The 17,490-nt window shown below is 49.4% G+C and overlaps 1 protein-coding gene across 1 annotated transcript in view; it reads left to right on the forward strand.

Annotated features, from left to right (window-relative positions):
- TBXAS1 (thromboxane A synthase 1 (platelet)) overlaps positions 1 to 17,490 on the forward strand; it is a 133,218-nt gene that overhangs the window by 90,652 nt on the left and 25,076 nt on the right. The window lies entirely within an intron of this gene.

Raw genomic sequence — 17,490 nt, forward strand, 5'->3', positions numbered from 1 at the left:
TTTCACAACCTGAGCTTTTAAAAGGAAGACCACCATCACAAATCCTTCCTATTACATTCTCATATTCACAATGTCAGGAGCTAACCTGTTCTGTTACTGGAACCATTCGAAATTTTTGTTTCATCTATTGAGCTGAAAATATCTTCCAAGAAAATTTCACTTCTTTATCCCACTGGGGAAGTCAATGCAAGGTTGGCCTTTCTTCTGCAAGTTAACTGTGTTACTAATTGCCTCGACGCTGGGACCACCATGAGCTTGGCGTCCACTCAAGGTTCTCTGACGTTATGACATCTGCCAGGCCAAGTCTCCCCAACCCCCTGCTTGTACAGTTGATTTGTTGAGTCTAGATGCAAGAGTTTATATTTATCCTTATTATTACCCAAGTCAGTCAAAATAATTTTGAATCTTGATTCTGCCATCTGTCATCTTAGCAATTCCTCCAGCTTTGTGTCATCTGAGACTTGCTACGCATGTCTCCTACTTCATCCAAGTCATTGATTAAAATGTTGAACAGGACAGGGCTTCCCTCCAGGTTAACATTGATCCATTAATCAATATTTGTTGGACATGGAATCTCAACAGTCATGAATCCAAATAACCCTATCCACTTCCCATCTTGGCCTGTTTTACTGGTAGCTGTGCTTTTTCATTGGGGGGTGGGGGATGGAACCAAAGATGACTGGGGTACATTACTATGAGAAAAAGAAGGGCATATCTATTAGGATGCATTTAAGAGCAGGTAACAAAGCCCCAACTCAAGCTGATTCAAGCGCACAGAAAGGGGTGGGGGTATCTTAGTAGGACAAATACTAAGTAGCTCAGTATAGATGTGACTTCAGGCAAATCTCTATCCAGGCTTCAGAGAGGTGCTCAGATCCCAGTTCTCCCAAGCTGGCTCTGCTTCCTTCAGTCACACCCTCCTCTCTAAATCCAGAGCAGTCTGCCAGGACTGTTTGGGCTCCCAGTTTCCTTGCTAGGAAACAACGGAGAAGAAAGGGTCCACGCCCCAAAATTCCCAGCAAGAGTTGTGAGTTCACAGTGCAAGGAATGCTTAGGTCACACATGACCCATTTGTGAACCGACCGCAGTGGCCAGAGCACAGAGCGTGTTAAGCCAAACAATCACACCCACCCCATCAAGTTGCAAGTCTGAGAACTTGGGAAAGTGCCTTCCAGAGGAAGTTCTAGCTACTCTCTCTGGAAGGCAATAAAGGGAATTCAGGCCTCTGGTCTCAAAGAAACCAGCAAGCCGCCAGGGAATCACCAAGTGAGAAGTGCTATCACCACTACGGCCTGAGTTTGAGCCCAGCCAGGGAGTGACTCACAGGGCGCAGCAGACCTCTCCTGTCTCACTCACTGCTCTCTTCAGCAGATCAGTCTGTTCTGCTCCTCAATCTGTCTCTGGGGAATCCTCTTACATACATCCATCCCCCATACCTCTAGCCTACATGCAAAAATAAATAAAATTTAAACAACAAAAGCTCCCTTCCAAACAAAATCCTCCAGGGCAGTGGAGGGCAGTATGTAATCAAATCTCGGATGTATAGTGACTTTTAGACAGTGATGGGGCTCTAAGTCTGTCCCATGTCATGACATCTGGTTAAATGCACCTACCAGGAGGACCCAAGGGGTGTTTCTAGAGGCTTCCATGCAAAAGCCCTCACATACGCAGCCCCATACCTCTGGCATGGCCTTTGGTTATCATGTTCTCAAGGAGGGTGACAGTATCTCACCAAACCCTGGCTTCCAAAGAACACCGCCCAAGAATGTTGGTACCAAGATTGCCATCGACAAATACAGAGTTTTTACTAGAGAAAGGCCCTCAAACTTTAGTGTGTATAAAACCATCTGCGAGGACTATGAACAGCACATCTCCCAAGGCCTACCCTCAAAGGTTCTGCTTCCAATTATCAGGACCAGAGCTGAGGAACCTGAATCTTTAATAAACTCCCTATGTGATATTCACACAGGTGATCCCCAGTTCCATTTTGAGAACACAGCTTCTGTCTCTTGGAGAAAGAGGGTCCACAGCCTTGCCCCAGCCATTCCAGAACCCCTGTCATTTCCTTTCTCTCCACAGCTGGCACTGCCCCCGAGAAAGAGGAATACACAGAGGTTGTGTTTTATAAGAAATAAATTTGGTAATCACAATAGCGGTAATAGTTGTAGAATTTTGTTCATGGTATGCACGATGCTTTTCTTTTATTTTCTTCCCTTTTTTAAAAAAAAACTATCATCAGAGTTCTGTTAATATGGGCCATCTGTCAGGACATGGAAATGCAGATTAGATGTTCACACATTAGATATTTTCCTGAAAATATTCCTAAAAATTTGCATGTAAAGTATGTCTTGTTAGAATTTTCCTGCTGGTTTCCATTCAACAAATATTTCTTGAGTGCCAGTTCATGCCAGACTGGAGCTCCAGGCCTCCCCCACCCCACCCCATGGGTGTTCTGACCTAGGTCTCCTGTGATATCCCTAACAGCCCCCCACACCTCATTAGCTGGCCTTTGCTGCTATTTGTCAATGAGCTCACTGGATTTGACTCTAGAGCAATGAAATGCCTTGTGAGAACCCAATGGAAGCTATGTCCCTCTCCCCAGAGAAAGTGTGTGTGTCTGCATCCATTGGGATTCTATTGACAGTGACAGACTAGCTCAGGGGATTATTGACCCATATGACTAACACTCCAGAGAGCAGGGCTGCCTTCAGGTATGGTTTAATGCAGGTGTTCAGACTCACTGGAACTCACATCACTGCCACTGTCTTCACATCTCTCAGTCCAGCTGCTCCGAGCACACTGTTCTCAGAGAGGTTCCCTGTAGCTTGGAGAGGGCTGTATAGTGGATATTTTGAACAGTCTGAACCAAACAGACACAACCATGGAATCTCTTCGATCTTTCCTGTTGCTTATATTAAATGTGCACTGATGGATCCCCTTTTTCTTCCCTCGATGGTGCCCTGGACTGATTCCAAAGGCTTCTGATCACTGTTAGGCATTAAGAAGCTTGGACCAGCCTAGTCCAGTTTAAACCCATTCTCAGATGCTACCCGAATGTCCTTCTCCCCAGGTAGGGCATCCCGGGGCCCCAGGAAGATGCCCCGCATGGGCACGTGCCCACCCTGCCTCTCTTCCCTCTGCCCGCCTGGGTGCCCACCTTCCTGGACTCCACCTGGGAACTGATGCCACCTCCTGCCTGCCTGGGTCCCCTCTCAGGCCTCCCCTCAGTGGCATGGCGCATGGGGCATATGCAGGAGTTTTTGGAGGCTACAGGGAATGCCCAGCACACTTGGCACAGTTCTTACCTCACCGCTTCTTGGCGTTGGGATGCCCGACGGCTGTCCCCCGGCAAGATGGCTGGAGCGTCAATGCCAGGCAGAGTCCACGTGCCCCCAGGGGCCCATTTTGGCCACACCAACGGAGGGTGCTCCCTCTGCTGTGCCGCTTCTGCCCTGCCTTCGCCCTCGGTTGTTTTTCCTTTGCCCTGGCAGTGGGCAGGGACCCTGCGGAGCCACGCGGCCGCAGCGGTCACCTGGAGCCTGAAAGCCAGGCTCGGCAGCTGCGCCAAGAGTGATTTTGCTGAGTCCTGCTCCTTGGCTCGGACTTCTTCAGGCTGGTGGCCTCTCATCCTGACAAGTACTCCGTGAGTCCCTCAAAAGCGCCCACCGCCTGAGGACAGGAGCGGAAGGACGGCGGGAAGAAGCGGAGTCGTGGCCCTGAAGTCTCGCGGTACCTGCGGCTAGTGATTGGCCCATGTGCCCACCCCTCAACCAATCAACAGCGCTGATGGGCAGTGAGCCGCTCTGATTGGCTTAGACCTTGGTCACTCACACCATCCTGGAGTGAGAACTTGAATGGGGGAGGGTGGATCCCCAGGTCCTCTGTGGCCGGAAGTGGGGTCCGTGGCTGCTGGGTGGTGTGTGTAGACACAGTGGCGTGCAGACTAGAAATGCACGTTTTGCCATCACACTCCCCGTTCTCCAGAACTTTCACAAACCAGCCTTCCAACGTCAAAGGGGCAAGCCCTGCCGACAATTTTGTACTTCCAAAAGTTGTGTATCCCTGCTCTTTGGTACTTATCAGAAGTAACCACTTGGTACCAAGTCTCCTGGAATTTCCACCAACCCAGTCAGCGCTTACGTGCGGGGTAGGGTGAAACCTGGTCAGGCAATTGGCTTCTTGCATCTGTTACCACTCAAAGATATAAAATCGTCCGTGCTGAAAAATTCAGGGTCTCTGCTGGAACAGAAAGCCATCTGTGGCACAAATAAGGTTCCTCGAAGGTCTCCCTTCCCTTGTGGGGATTGTCTTAATATACCTCTTACACATTCTGTCTGGAATACTCCATCTTCTACCACCTGTTCTGACTCAAGCGACCTTGATTGCCTTACACCGGTATTGATAGATTCAGTTCCAGTTTATAATTCATGCCTCTCAGCTGCTTCATTCTAAGACACATGTGTTTTTGTATTCTCTTCCCAATCATTTGGCTTTTGGAATCTTGTCTGGTCTCCTCTTTTCTCATTCCACCATCAAAATTCAACTTACAAACCATCTTTCTCAATCTCTTGGAGAGCTCTCTTTTTCCCATGTTTCCTTGGAGTGAAGGGGAAGTATATTCATTAAATTCAGTAGTGGAGAATCAAGGGAACGTTTTTAAAGTTGAGCAGACACACCAATTATTTAATGAGATGCTTCTTTGTGTTCTTCAATCTCTACTTTTTAAAAGGAAGAGAGGAGAAAACAACTCCTTTCTATATAAATTGTTCTTGTTATAGCTTGAGCACTTGATGTTGAAATTATTGACTTTTGATCTGGCCAAACTATTCGCTTCTCTTCTCTTTGGTGCTGGACTGTGCCAGCCAAAATTTATGGCCCATTTTCCTTCTGTTTAATTGTTGTTGTAAATCTGCTGTGCAGAACCCAGTTGTAAATTTATCACAAATTGGACTGGATTGATATATACCGCCTCTCTTTAGGATAATTTGAACATGGTTATGCCTTACAAGGAAGGCCAAATCCTTAAAACTTCTCTTGATGAGATGCTTTGTAACCATTATAAATATCTAATTAAAATACAACATACTCTTTCTTTTTTCTCTGAAGAATAAAAGAACATTCCATGCTGGGTATTTCAGCTGATTAGCTCATGCTGCTAATGTGAACAAGGTTGAGGATTTGTTCCTTGAAGCAGTTGGAGGACCTCAAAGGAGAAAAACATATTCTGTCACTACAGAAAAATAACCATTTTGCCCCCAACCAGCTGTTTTATAAATACACCATCCTTTACCACGGGGGAGTAGAGGAAGGGTTAGATGGAAGAAATTAAATAGCTTAACTCAAATTCATCCCCGCCATGGAAAAAGCAGCTCCCAATTTGGACCCCACCCAGGGTTAACCTTCAAGGTTATCTTCACACAAAGAATAGGGCACAGCTGACTTTAAGGGTCACTGAAAATCTAGAAGTGGATTTTTCCCCACGGAGACAGTATCCTTCCCTTTGCCCAGAGTCCTGCTGGCCTGCATTTTAGGAGGGGGTAGCAGGTGTTCCCCATAGATTCAATTCCTCCACTTCCTCCATCCTCCACCCCCTCCCCACACCAGGGCTCAATGGTTCTTCTGAATGCTTCCCTTCCAACAAACAAAAACACAACAGAACCCCAAGCAGAACCCCAAGCTACCAAACACTGGGAAAGAGCTAGGAAAGAAGACCAATGGACAGCTCTAAAGTCACATTGTAAAACAAACACAGGAACAGACCCCAGCAGGCTGAGCTCAGCGGCCATAGGCTACAGTTGCAGCCACCAGGTGGGGTGGCTTGAGAGTGAATCCCCTGGGGATGTTAAATGCAGATTCTGACTCTGTAGGCGGGATGAGGCCTGAGAATCTGCATTTACAGAAAGCTTCCAAGAGATACTAAAGCTGCCGGTCCATGGCCCACACTGAGAAGCCAGGTGCTGAGCCCTAAATAGGCCTCTCCCCACTGTGAGGGCGGCAGCAAGAATGTACTCCCAGTCTCAGCTTCAGTAAGATGGTCTGCAATGACTTGCGTTCTGTTCCTAAGAGGAAAGAGTGTCACAATAATTCCAGTAATAATGATGCCATGCTCACTGGACCTATGAGAGATAAAGTGATACAGGAATTACCCAAATCTGGGTAGTGTCCTAAAAATCATCCTGCTACCTTAAGTAATTTTCTCCAGGGTAAGACACTAGGGGGAGTCTTTGAGTTGGTAGAAAATCGTCAAGGCCGTGAGTTGGCAACCAGAGCCTTCTTTCAAGATGCACCCATAGACTGGGGACCCAGGATGCACAGCCAAAGGACACCCATCTGGCTGAAACTGGTAGGCAGGGTGCTTCATCAAAACCATAGCTCCCCTGCTGAACCCTGAGGGCACAAGTCACAGCTGGGTGCCAGTGGAGGGCCCAGTCCAAGCATTGTGGTCAAAGAGCTCTTCCCTGGCGCTGTTCCCTGGGAAATCAAGAGTGAAATCTGCACTCTGTTCACTGCAGAAGCAGTGGGAGGTGTGAGGGGAGGGACTCTGACTCTGTTCCACTTGCCCACTTCCTGTCCTCCATTCCAGAAGTGTCTGCCCTAGAGGAGTGATCTCCTCCCCTCTCCCTGGCCTCCCAGCAATTAATATCAGAGTAAAGAAGTCTTGCCAGCCTACCCCCGGGGCTCTCGGGCTGTGTACCTGGGACTCTATACTAGAAGTTATGATTTCTGGCACCTGCTACCAAAGCAAGTCTGGAAGGGAGAAGGAAGCCAGGCTAGGAGGCACTGTGTTCCCTATTGGCAATGACGTGAGAGCCCCCGAAGCAGGCTGACGGCGCACCTGGATCAGGTAGCAGGGCCCTGGTCTTCCACTGCCTGTTGATTATTACATACGATCCAGATGGTCTACCCCTGAGGACACTGCTGGCAGCCCGGTGCTGTGAACAGTTACTGCCCAGGGCTAGGAGCTCTTCTGCCACTCCTCAGGAGTCCAGATTCTTTCACATTGCCTGTGGATGCCAAAAAAAAAAAAAAAAAAAAACGCACATTTAAAAAACCAATATTGGGCCCTCCCTGGTGGTGCAGCAGGTTAAAGCACAGCACTGAAAAGCTAAAGCCACTTCAGCATGAGTTTGATTCTTGCCCTGGAGGTGACCCACAGGGCGCGGCAGACCTCTCCTGACCCGCGCGCTGCTCCCCCTCAGCAGTGTACTTGTCTATCTGCCTGTTCTGCTCCCCACTCTGTCTCTGGTGATTCCTCTCACCGCCCCTGCACTTCTGGCCTGTACTGCAGTTCTGTATGCACAAATAAATAAATCTTAAAAAAAAAAAAGTTTAAAAAAAAGCCATTATTAACAGCAGCTTCTCTAGAGCGTTTAACAGATGTATTCATTCCCATTCTACAGGTGAGGAAAATGGAGGCTCTGACTGCAGAGCCTCTGCCCTCCCCACCATCACACAGGGGCCCAGTCCATTCACGCTGGACTCAGACCTCTGGCCCAACTAACACGCCCAGGTCCATCACTAGGAACAGGAAATATCTGCTCACCTTCAGAGCCCTTCAGCCCACCAGTGTCCCCTGGCAGCCCCCAGGGTTTACTCAAGCCTGGGGTGACAGAACTGTGTTCTCTCAGGGCTCTGCTGTCCCCAGGCTTGAGGCAGCACAGAGCAGTGGACCCTTTGGGGAAGTGTCCCACCCCTTCCTGTTCTTCCCTCTTTCTTCATCCCTCTTGCCCACTGCTCTGCTTCCTCGCCTTGCTGCTCTTTTCAATATTCACATTCCCTTGATGGGGTGCAAAAGAAACCATCCCAGACCCCTTTGTGTTCTTCTAGGCTGGTGAATTATCAAACAAGCGGCAGATAAACTGATAAGAGAAAAGAAAAGCTTCTTAATAACATGGAAACAGATCTACTTCTGTTTGCAGGAGACACCCAGCATGACTGAAGAGCTCACCCATGTGGCTTAAGACACCATCTCAAGTTGCGCTAAGTCAGAGACTTGCTGGGGAGGGGGAGAAAGGGAGTCATGGAGGTGGGAGAGGGGGTGGGGGTCAGTACAGCAAACAAAAGATATGCAGTTTAGTTCTGCCATTCTTCACTGAAAGGCAGTCAGGAGACAGGTCTCCCTCTCCAGGCCTGGAGAGGCCTCAAAGAGAGGTTTCCAAATAAATATCAAAAGCAAGCTCCTAGTCTTCAGAGTCCCTCCCATGAACTCAAACTTTGCCAAAGGCAGATGGGAGTAGCAGATTTTTCTCCCTTGACGTCCCTTTCTTTCCTCTTATTCTTGTCCCAGATCCAGAGAGGCCCAGAAGCTTCCCCACGCCACCCCTGCACTATTGCCCACTCGGGAGCCCTGCCCCCCATGCGCAGGTGATGCCCATGAGGGTGCAGCCGCTGGCCAAGAGGGAGGTGGGTTCAAGTGCAGGAAGGACTTGCAAGTGTTTTTGCCTTGGCTTCCAGCTCCACCAGGCACAGCACTTCAGCTCTTGAAATTGTTAGCAATCAGAGCTCAGGTCCCCTCAGCCCCTGGGGCCCTGCAGAGGGAGAGGCCAGCTGCAGAGAGAGGTGCCTACTGGGAACAGGCCAGACCAAGCACTTGGGGCCTTTCATGTGGCGACTCCCAAGTATTTTATATTCCAGATCCGGGTCTCCAGAGGAGTCAAACTTTGCTGGGCAAATATGCTGGTGGGTTGGTTCATCTTCATCCAGAAAAGCAGGATTCAAAATAAACTGGGGACGTGAACACCACAGGTGGAGCTCAGCCTTCTGCGGGTCCTCTAGCGTGGAGCTAGAGTCTCAGCTGAATGGCTCATTTACTTAACTATCGCTCACATGATGGGCTCTTAAAACATCAGAAGTGTGGGCTTTATTCCCAACAACTAGCTCTGGGAATAAAAGAGTAAACACACACCTTAAAAAAAAAAATACTTCAGTGGACTTTGATGACCAAAAAGCCTTTTCCATGAGTGACAGCAAGCCCCCCAGATTCTGTCCCCTGGTACACGTTAAAGACCCTTATCCTAGAAAAAATTCCCATCAAACCATCACTAGGTGTAAAATGTGGCCTTCAGGAGATCCTGCCTTTGTTTTAACACATTGTCCATCATTAAAATGCCACTAGTCCTAGGAAGAGAGAGAGAATCAAGTTCCCTCATGGGAATTCTCATCTGCTGGGGCCCTGGTGAATCCCGGCCCTTTCACAGGAGGCATGTGAGAAGTAGGGGTTAAATGAGTGAGTGACTGAGTGAGTGTCCACACCTCCCTTTTTTTTTTAATATATAATAGTTTATTTTTACATCATTTTGTGCATTTTTCCATCTCAGTTGCAATCCCCTTGGGCTTCCCATCACCAAATCACCCATGTGCCATCACCATAGTCCAGTGCATTTCCCTCCCCCCACTGTTTTTGATCCCTTTCCCCACTGCACCCCACAAAATGTCTCTGGTATATAGCTGTTCATCATTATCATTATTTTCTCGCCTGTTCCGTTATACTCCTGCTATGAGAGAAACCATCCGTAACTTTTCCTTTTCTGGCTTATTTTGCTAAGCTCCATCCATATTGCTGCAAAAAACATGTGTTTCTTTTTTTGGTTGCTGAGTAATATTCCATGGTGTATATTTACCACATCTTTTTAATCCAGTCATCCATTTTTGGGCATTTGGGCTGTTTTGATGTCTTTCCAATTGTGAATAAAGGAGCAGTAGACATGGGGGTGCAGGTGTCTTTTTGAATCAGCGTTTTTGTGTCCTTTGGGTAGATACCTAGGAGTGGGATTGCTGGGTCGTAGGGAAGCTCCATGTTTAGCAGTTTGAGGAACCTCCAAACAGTTTTCCATAGTGGTTGGACCAGTTGGCATTCCCACCAGCAGTGCAGGAGAGTTCCTTTTTCTCCACATCCTCGCCAACATTTGTTGTTGCTAATTGTTTGAAGATGTGCCGTTCTCACTGGAGTGAGCACACCTCCCTTTTAACTGGAGACCGCCTGAAAGGTGGGGAAGCATAACGAGGTCTCTGCTCAGTGCATCCCAGAAGGAAGGAAGTAGACCAGAGTCCAAGAGAGAAGATCACTGCCGAGAACGCTGGAGGCAGGTAACAGCCCTCCACAGTCACTGCAGGGCTCTGTGGAGCACTTCTCCCCCCAGCTGATGCCCAGAACTTGTCGAGTCAAGGATTGAAAGGAGAAGGCCTGGACCCTTGGGCTCTGAGGTAATCTAGAGGTAGAGGCCCCCAGGGCAGCCTCACAGCCTAGACACATGTCAAAGAGAAGATCATGCTGCTCTGCTGATGGCCACCCTCTTTGCCCTTTGCTCTGCTCTCTCAGTCCTGTGGCCTGTTATCCTGGCAGCCACCAGCAGGTTTCTGGCTCTGCTTGGAGGTGGGGCTAGTCCCAGCTCTCGAGTAGCCAGTCAGTGGCCACCTCAGAGGTAGAGAAGGGAGGGGAGAGTGAGGAATCTGGAGCCACTTGGGGACCTTTCTAAAGTGTCCGCTTGTGGCCCAGGCCTTCCATTTACTCTACTTGTTTTCTGACAAGTCTGTTTTACCCGAATAATGGGCAACACTCTGCACTGTTGTTGCTTTTCAAAAACGTCTGTGTGTGTGTGTGTTTAGCATTGTTTTATGACTGACTATGGTATGTGTGAAAATATCAACTGCACGAGCCTGTGAGCGCAGACATATGAATATTCTAGATCAGAGGGGATGCTTGACTCCCCTATGAATTGCACTGTGTAAGGTTTATAAAGTTAAGCACTTAGAATTCTGTCTTTAGAATTTAAATATTTAGATTGGGTCTCTAAGACACAAAAGGCAATGCCTATTTCTCACTCGCTTCATTTGATTTTTTTTTCCCTTTTGGTAGCACAAGTTGTTTCTCACAGCCTCATTCCTTGAATGATCCCAATAGGAGGAATGTAATTAAACTCCACTGGCCTCCCCCTGCTGGGACCGAACTGGGACCAGAGCGCTCGGAAGCACAAAACAGACCCTGTGAAAAGAATCCTTATTATAAAGATGAGAAGAGAATCAACTTCCCTCTGGTTATGAACACGAAGCTTTAGAAAGCTGCCCGGACCCCTCTGGCAATGGGGCTAGTCTCTGAGACATCTGAGTTAGTAGTTAAGACTAGAAGGAAGAGGGTGAGCTCCTTAGCTGAAGACAAGAACCTCGACTCCATGAGAAACTGGTTCAAGTGGCCGAGGAGGTCAGGGGCAAGAAGGTTCTGGACAAAGAGCCAACCTTTTCTTGAAACGGGTGTAGCCAGGTATCCTGGCCTTGCTGTGTGTGTTTGGGGGTGGGGGGAACCCCTGGAAGGCACAGTGCTTGCCACTCCCTGGGCACCTCTCCCTTGAGTCAAGAAGCTCTCGCCAGGGCGCCAGGCATACTCAGACCAAAGCTGACTTCTCTGACCAAGAAGTGGAGAGACAAGGGTTCTCGAGAGCAGGGCATGTTCACCTTGAGCTGCTCAGAGCGATGAACAGAGTATCTTAACAACGTGGCGCTGAGAGACATGCCGTTAAGTAATTTGTCTTCACGAGGGTCACAGAGTGTGAGCACACTCTGCCGTGACGCTGCCGCCCTACTCCGCGCCTAAGCTGATTGGGAGGGCCTCGTGGGGCCACCATGGGTGACGGAAAGATTGCAAAGCTGTGTGTGGCTGTGACAGGGGTCACTCGCATCACCCCTTAGCCCTGTTTTCTGTCTGTAAACAAGGAAGCTCACAAATGTGACTCGTAGGTTTGGCCAGGATGAGGCGGGAGTCGTGGTCTGTGCTGACCCAGCGCTGGTCTTGTGTCCCCCCCAACCCCCTCTGCTCTCATGCCCACTCTGGGCCTCAGTGTCTTTATCTGTGAAAGGAAGGGTCTCTTTTATGCTGGTGAGGATATGGGTGAGGACCCCGAGCTACCTCTCAGAGGATCAGTGGCTTCTCTAGCCATAAGGGCCACCGACACCAAACGGCCCACGTGGGAACCCAGGCCCAGAGCTGCGGGGGGCGGGGGTGGGCAGTTCTTGTACAGATGCCTCGATCACCCCCATGGGCCTGACTGAGTCAAGCTGTGTCTAAAGGCCCCAACAGGGCACTTCTTTAAAGCCCCGGCAGCCCTAAGACACAGCCAGGGTGAAGGACCCACCCCCTCCCGTGAGGCAGAGGTCTGCCGCGAGTAACATGCTTATTTATAACGTGGCTGAGGGGAAAACCTAGCTCTGGTCTGTATTGAACAAAACACAGACTTCCCTTACACGCGTCCTGACGAAAGTCAGTTTCTAAGAACCCTCAATGCTGTTAAGTGAGGACTTCCTGTGGGTGCAGAGGAACTTGAATTGTGACCTTGGGCTGTGTTAATAACAACGCGGCTTACTTCGTAAAGGCGCTCCATGATTCCTGGCGCTGCTTTCTGCTTTTTTTGAAAAGTGTTCTTTGGGTCAACAGGTAGTGGTGGTTTTTCTGTAGTTGCACTGGAGCTCGGGGTTCAGCCGGTCCATACAGCTGAGAGATAGAGGCCCTGCCTTGCAGCCCCCCCGAATGATGGTTGGGGGTCGGTCCACTCACCAACCCCGAGGGGACCCCTGCTCTGTGTGCAGGAGCCCGAGTGTCCTTCTCCGTCCCACAGACGGGACACCTGAGGTGAGGGGAGGCCCTACACAGCCAGCTGCCACCTCAGCTGTGAGGGGTTTCCAGCTGCCTGGGGGTGGTCTCATTCTTGCTCTCATCCTTCACCTTTCTCTGAAAGGCTTGTTTAATGAGTCCCTGGCCTGGCTGCAAATTAGAGATTTGTAGACCTGAAAGATGCTAATGACGGCGGCGTCCCCCAGCATCAGCAGCGAGCCAGTAAACGTTTATGGAGCACTGTCACTATCATGATAATTTTTATGTGTTAAATAAATCTGACCTAACTCTATGAAGAAATAGGCCCTGCTAACCAAGCGTGTTAGGAAATTAGAAATCTAGGAGCTTCGAATGGAACTACCTCAACTTCATTAGCACACACACACCACTCAGTGGTTTTGTTCATGGGTCACTTGCGTGATTTGGGGGGGGCATTGTCCATCTTCCTGGTTCTCAGGCTGGGGCCTGTAGTCACCGTCTTTGTTGGCTGTGCTAAGGGACACACCCCTCCCCGCCCTGTTCTTATCAAGGAGTCATTCTTTGAGATTGTGTCAAGGAGTCACTCTTTGAGATCGCACGGACAGTCTCAAATAATATTGATGATAATTATGGTGGAAATAAGAGGAAGAAAAATGACTACTCATTGGACTCATCGTCTGTGCCTGGTGCCATGGCCAATTCGATGGTTTCTGATTATAGGAAATAGTCCCCACTGTAAAGATTAGAAAATTGAAACTCCGAGATTACATGATTCGCGGGAAGAGAGCCGAGTCCTCCAGACCTCCTCGGTGCTGTCTTGGGAACAGCTGCAAAGTCTGGAAGGAGGTTCTACAGCAGCGAAGCCTGCCCGACGTGGCTCAGCTTTGGTGGCTTTGCATGCTTGCCTGGCACTGTGTTGGCACCGTGACAGCCAGGTCTCCGTGCTGCAAAGTTCCTAAGGTCACTTTTCCTCCTGTCTAGGTGTCTCTTCCTTGTCCTCCGCCACCAAGCACCTAGGGACAGCGGCTAGAAGGTGTCCTTATTGGGTCTTTGATTTAAGACACTAAGAAACCCTAGTAAGTCCAGATGTGTCAGATTTCACCATACAAATGAAAATTAATTCACTTCAACAATGGCCCATAAACAGATCAAAAGCCAAAGCCAAAGGGGAAAACCCGAAGTCAGGAAATAGGCTGTTTCCTTCCACTTAACTTTTGACAAATTTACATTTTCCTGGTCTGTCCTTGGGTGTCTTAAAGTAAAATGCTATTGATATTTCCATGTGATTCTTTGAAGTCAAATCTTCCCTTTGGGGATTCCTCTGTGTGCCCGGTCCCTGGGGATCCCGGCAGACACAGACGGTGTCTCCCCTCAGGAATAACTTGTGTCAACCCTGTCACCTGCCATTCGATCTGCTAGCAGTTTTCTCCCTGTTCCTCAAACTGCAGGCTGACATCCACCTCGTCGCAGTCTGTGGGCGTCCTAACAAACACCGTCTCCGTGAGATTTCTGGTGCAGTTTCTAGATCATAATCCAGCAAAACAAGTCCTGTCCATCCTTGGCACCAGGACAGGATCCTGTTGAATTTCCTCTTGTTTTTCTCTGCTGCCAGGAGGAGGAATAAAGGCATCACCCAGGCCCAGAATCTTAATGCCTATTCATGTATCTATAAAGGCCAAAGCCTTTTGAAGACATGCAATACAGGTTTCTTCTGGTTCATTCTTTCATTTCCAGATGAATCAACTAAAATGAGAAGTGGTCCAGGGTTTACTCCCTCCCTCCTTCTCCATCTTGGATAGCAATTTCCAGAAAGCAGCACCTCCCAGTTGTCTATGTCAGGACTTTTCTCCTCAGCAGGGAGAATCAGTGACCCACCTATTACCCCCCCCCCCGCCCCGGAGTCTGGAGTCAGCAGGTACAGAAAGTTTCCTTTCATAACCCCCTCCTGCCCTCCTCCCCCTCCATCCATCACCCTTCCTCTTCTCCTGCTCCCCCTGCTCCTCACAGGCAGGGTCACGCTCCTGATGCTTGTCCCAACATGGCCAGCTGTAGACACAAGGGCAGGGTCCCCTCTGTCCTCACGTCTAGGCACACAGTAGGTGCTGAATATTAGCCGTTGGATGACTGAGAGGAAACAGATCATTCAGTTGAACCCCTGCATTTTGTAAATGAGGAAACTGAAGCAAAGGACGCACGCTGGGAGACTGCTGCTGTCACAGTCAGGGGCTCCTGACTCCCAGGCCCAGGGAGCTGCGTCCTCTGGTCAGGCTCCACACAGGGAAGCCTGCCCTTGCCCTGCGCCCCCTCCATCTCTGGGGCAGGGAGCTCCCCCTTAGGCACCAGCACCCTTACTGTCTTCTACGCCAGCCTTGAATCTTCAGGTCCCATCAGCCATCTGGCCCCTGCCCCTAAGCTTCTGCTGCCTGCCAGGACCACTTTGGGGGTGTAAGGTGCCCTTAGTCCTCTCCCAGGAAATTACCCCTTCCACCAACAGTGTTCCGTATTTTAAAAAAAAAAAATTACAATAAAACAGAAAAAAAAAAAAAGCTGGGTGCCTATCAGGAGCCTCCCAAGGGTCACAATCGTCAGTTCAACCATGAAGGTGATTGCCCGCAGATAAGGCCTCGATTTGGCTCTGACAGGAGCCATAGCTATATGATCCCTTTCACCCCCAAGGTCAGTGGGGCCACGTGCCCTTCCCTACCTCCATCTCTGGAGCAGGGAGCCCCCATTGGGAGACGCGGCATTTGGCACAGAAATTACACATCAAGAGATTACACATAGTGCTTGTTACATCGAGACAAACTTCACATGGCATCGGGTCCAGGGTGGCGACAGCCGGCCCTTCTGGAAGGCGGGACACCCCCCTGTGCCTTCACCCATGGGTGCTGCTTCTGCAAAGGCGTTGACATGGGGAGGAGGATTGTCCACGGTCTGGGGTTGTTCTGGAAGATTCTAAACAGACCACATGGGATCCAGGGAGTCTGTGTGTTTGTGGCTGCAACACCAGGGTGACCAGAGGTTATCAGTGTCACCAAAATGGGGAGCAAAACTCTTATCAGAAGATGTCATGTTTTTCTAAATGTCATGCATACAATTTTTATTGGAGCATGATGACAGATAGTGAATAACTTAACATAAATTTGCATAATACAATACAGCTGTTAATTTATGATCACATTAAAGCACAAAGTTTTGTTGTTAGGGGCATTTAAAAGTCTTAATCTTTTGAAACTTCTCTCCTGTGGCAACATAAGGTCACCAGAGAAAATACAGGTGTCTGGTTAAATTTAAATTTCTGATAAACACTGGCTCATTTTTTAGGAAAAGTATATCTCGTATAGTCTTTGGGACAAATTTATCACAAGCAACATTTGGATGGACTTATTACAAAAAATAATTCATTGTATACCTGAAATTTAACGGGGTGCTTACATTTTTATTTGATATCTGACAACTCGACTCTTCATGAACAACTTGACCTCTGCTGATTTTCTCCCAGCGAGAGGGAGAGCAGCTATTGCATAGGGAAGGGCACATGGCACCCACTGACCTTGGGGGGTCAAAGGGACCATATAAGAAAAGCATCAGAACCAGGGGAAACTGAGGCAGGAAGCACACCTCAGCTTTCCTGGCAGCCATGCAGGAGTGAGAGTGATGTTTCTTGACTTGTCTGACCATATTCATGGCACCCACTGACCTTGGGGGGGTCAAAGGGACCGTATAATAGAAGCATCACAACCAAGGGGAAACTGAGGCAGGAAGCACACCTCAGCTTTCCTGCCAGCCATGCAGGAGTGAGAGTGACGTTTCTCAACTTGTCTGACCATACCCCATTGTAAGAAATATATTTATCATGCAACCCAGAGTGCAGGTACCTGCAACGCCCCAGGAAGCAGCTGAGCAGCTTCACAGGGCCAGAGAGGCCTGTTAAGCAGCTCTACGGCATCATCTCCTGACACGTCCCATCTCTGTTGACTTCTGTGGCCCTGGGCCACAGAAGTCCAAACTACACTGGATAAAAGGTGCTTTCTTTTCTTTATCCCCCAAAAAGTAACTCCTTCAAATCATCTGGAGCTCTGCACCTCATACTCTACCCTCAAGTCTTTTCTTCAAATCACTATGTTGCTCTTTCCCATTGATCAGTTTCCCCACTGCAGCCACCTCCTCTCAACTTTCCTTCCTTCTCCATCATGTGCCTGACAATGGGGGTCCTAGAACTGGGGTCCTGGGTTGGGGCAGCCCAAGAGTCGTTCCCTGAGTAGCCCCCCGGGGTGGTGTGGGGTGCTGGCAGGGGGAGCCCAGGCAGGTCCCACCCCCGCAGCTGCTGTGAGCACAGCTGAGAAGCCATCTGCTGACTAAACTTCATGGGGGAGAACCAGTGTCTCCCCAATTTACCAGGCGAGACACTGAGGCTGACACCCACAGGGTCTGGGCAGAGCTTCCCACATGGAAGCAGGACTGACTCTTTCTGGAAAATTCTTCCAGTTGTTGGTGCAGAACCAGACTTCCCCCAACCCTCCAGAAGCTCTGGCCTTGGGCAGTACCCTGGGGGCTTAAAGGAGCAGCCGAGCAGCTCCCCACACACAGTCTAGGTCTTTCCCGGCCTCCTTACAGACACAGGGCAAGGTCTGGGTGATTCCAGGGTGTCTTGCAGCCTGAAAACCACCATGATTCCACCCGAAAGAGGAAGTTGTTCCTCCCCCATGCTTTGTGCAGCTGGAGGGGAAGGGGCCTGAATCTCACTTCCACCCACCTCCAGCAAGACTGGAGTTTCAAATCCACATTCAGAAATGCAGGAACATCCATCAGGCCCGGCTATGTGGCCCTGAGGGAGACAGCTCATCCCCATGACCCATGAATGGAGGTGGAGGGAGGGAGGGAGGGGGGTGAGGTGGCTTCTTTTTTTT

Source organism: Condylura cristata, unplaced genomic scaffold (assembly GCF_000260355.1).
Source record: "Condylura cristata isolate star-nosed mole 26May11 unplaced genomic scaffold, ConCri1.0 scaffold00005, whole genome shotgun sequence".
In the NCBI taxonomy this organism is placed as follows: Eukaryota; Metazoa; Chordata; class Mammalia; order Eulipotyphla; family Talpidae; genus Condylura; species Condylura cristata.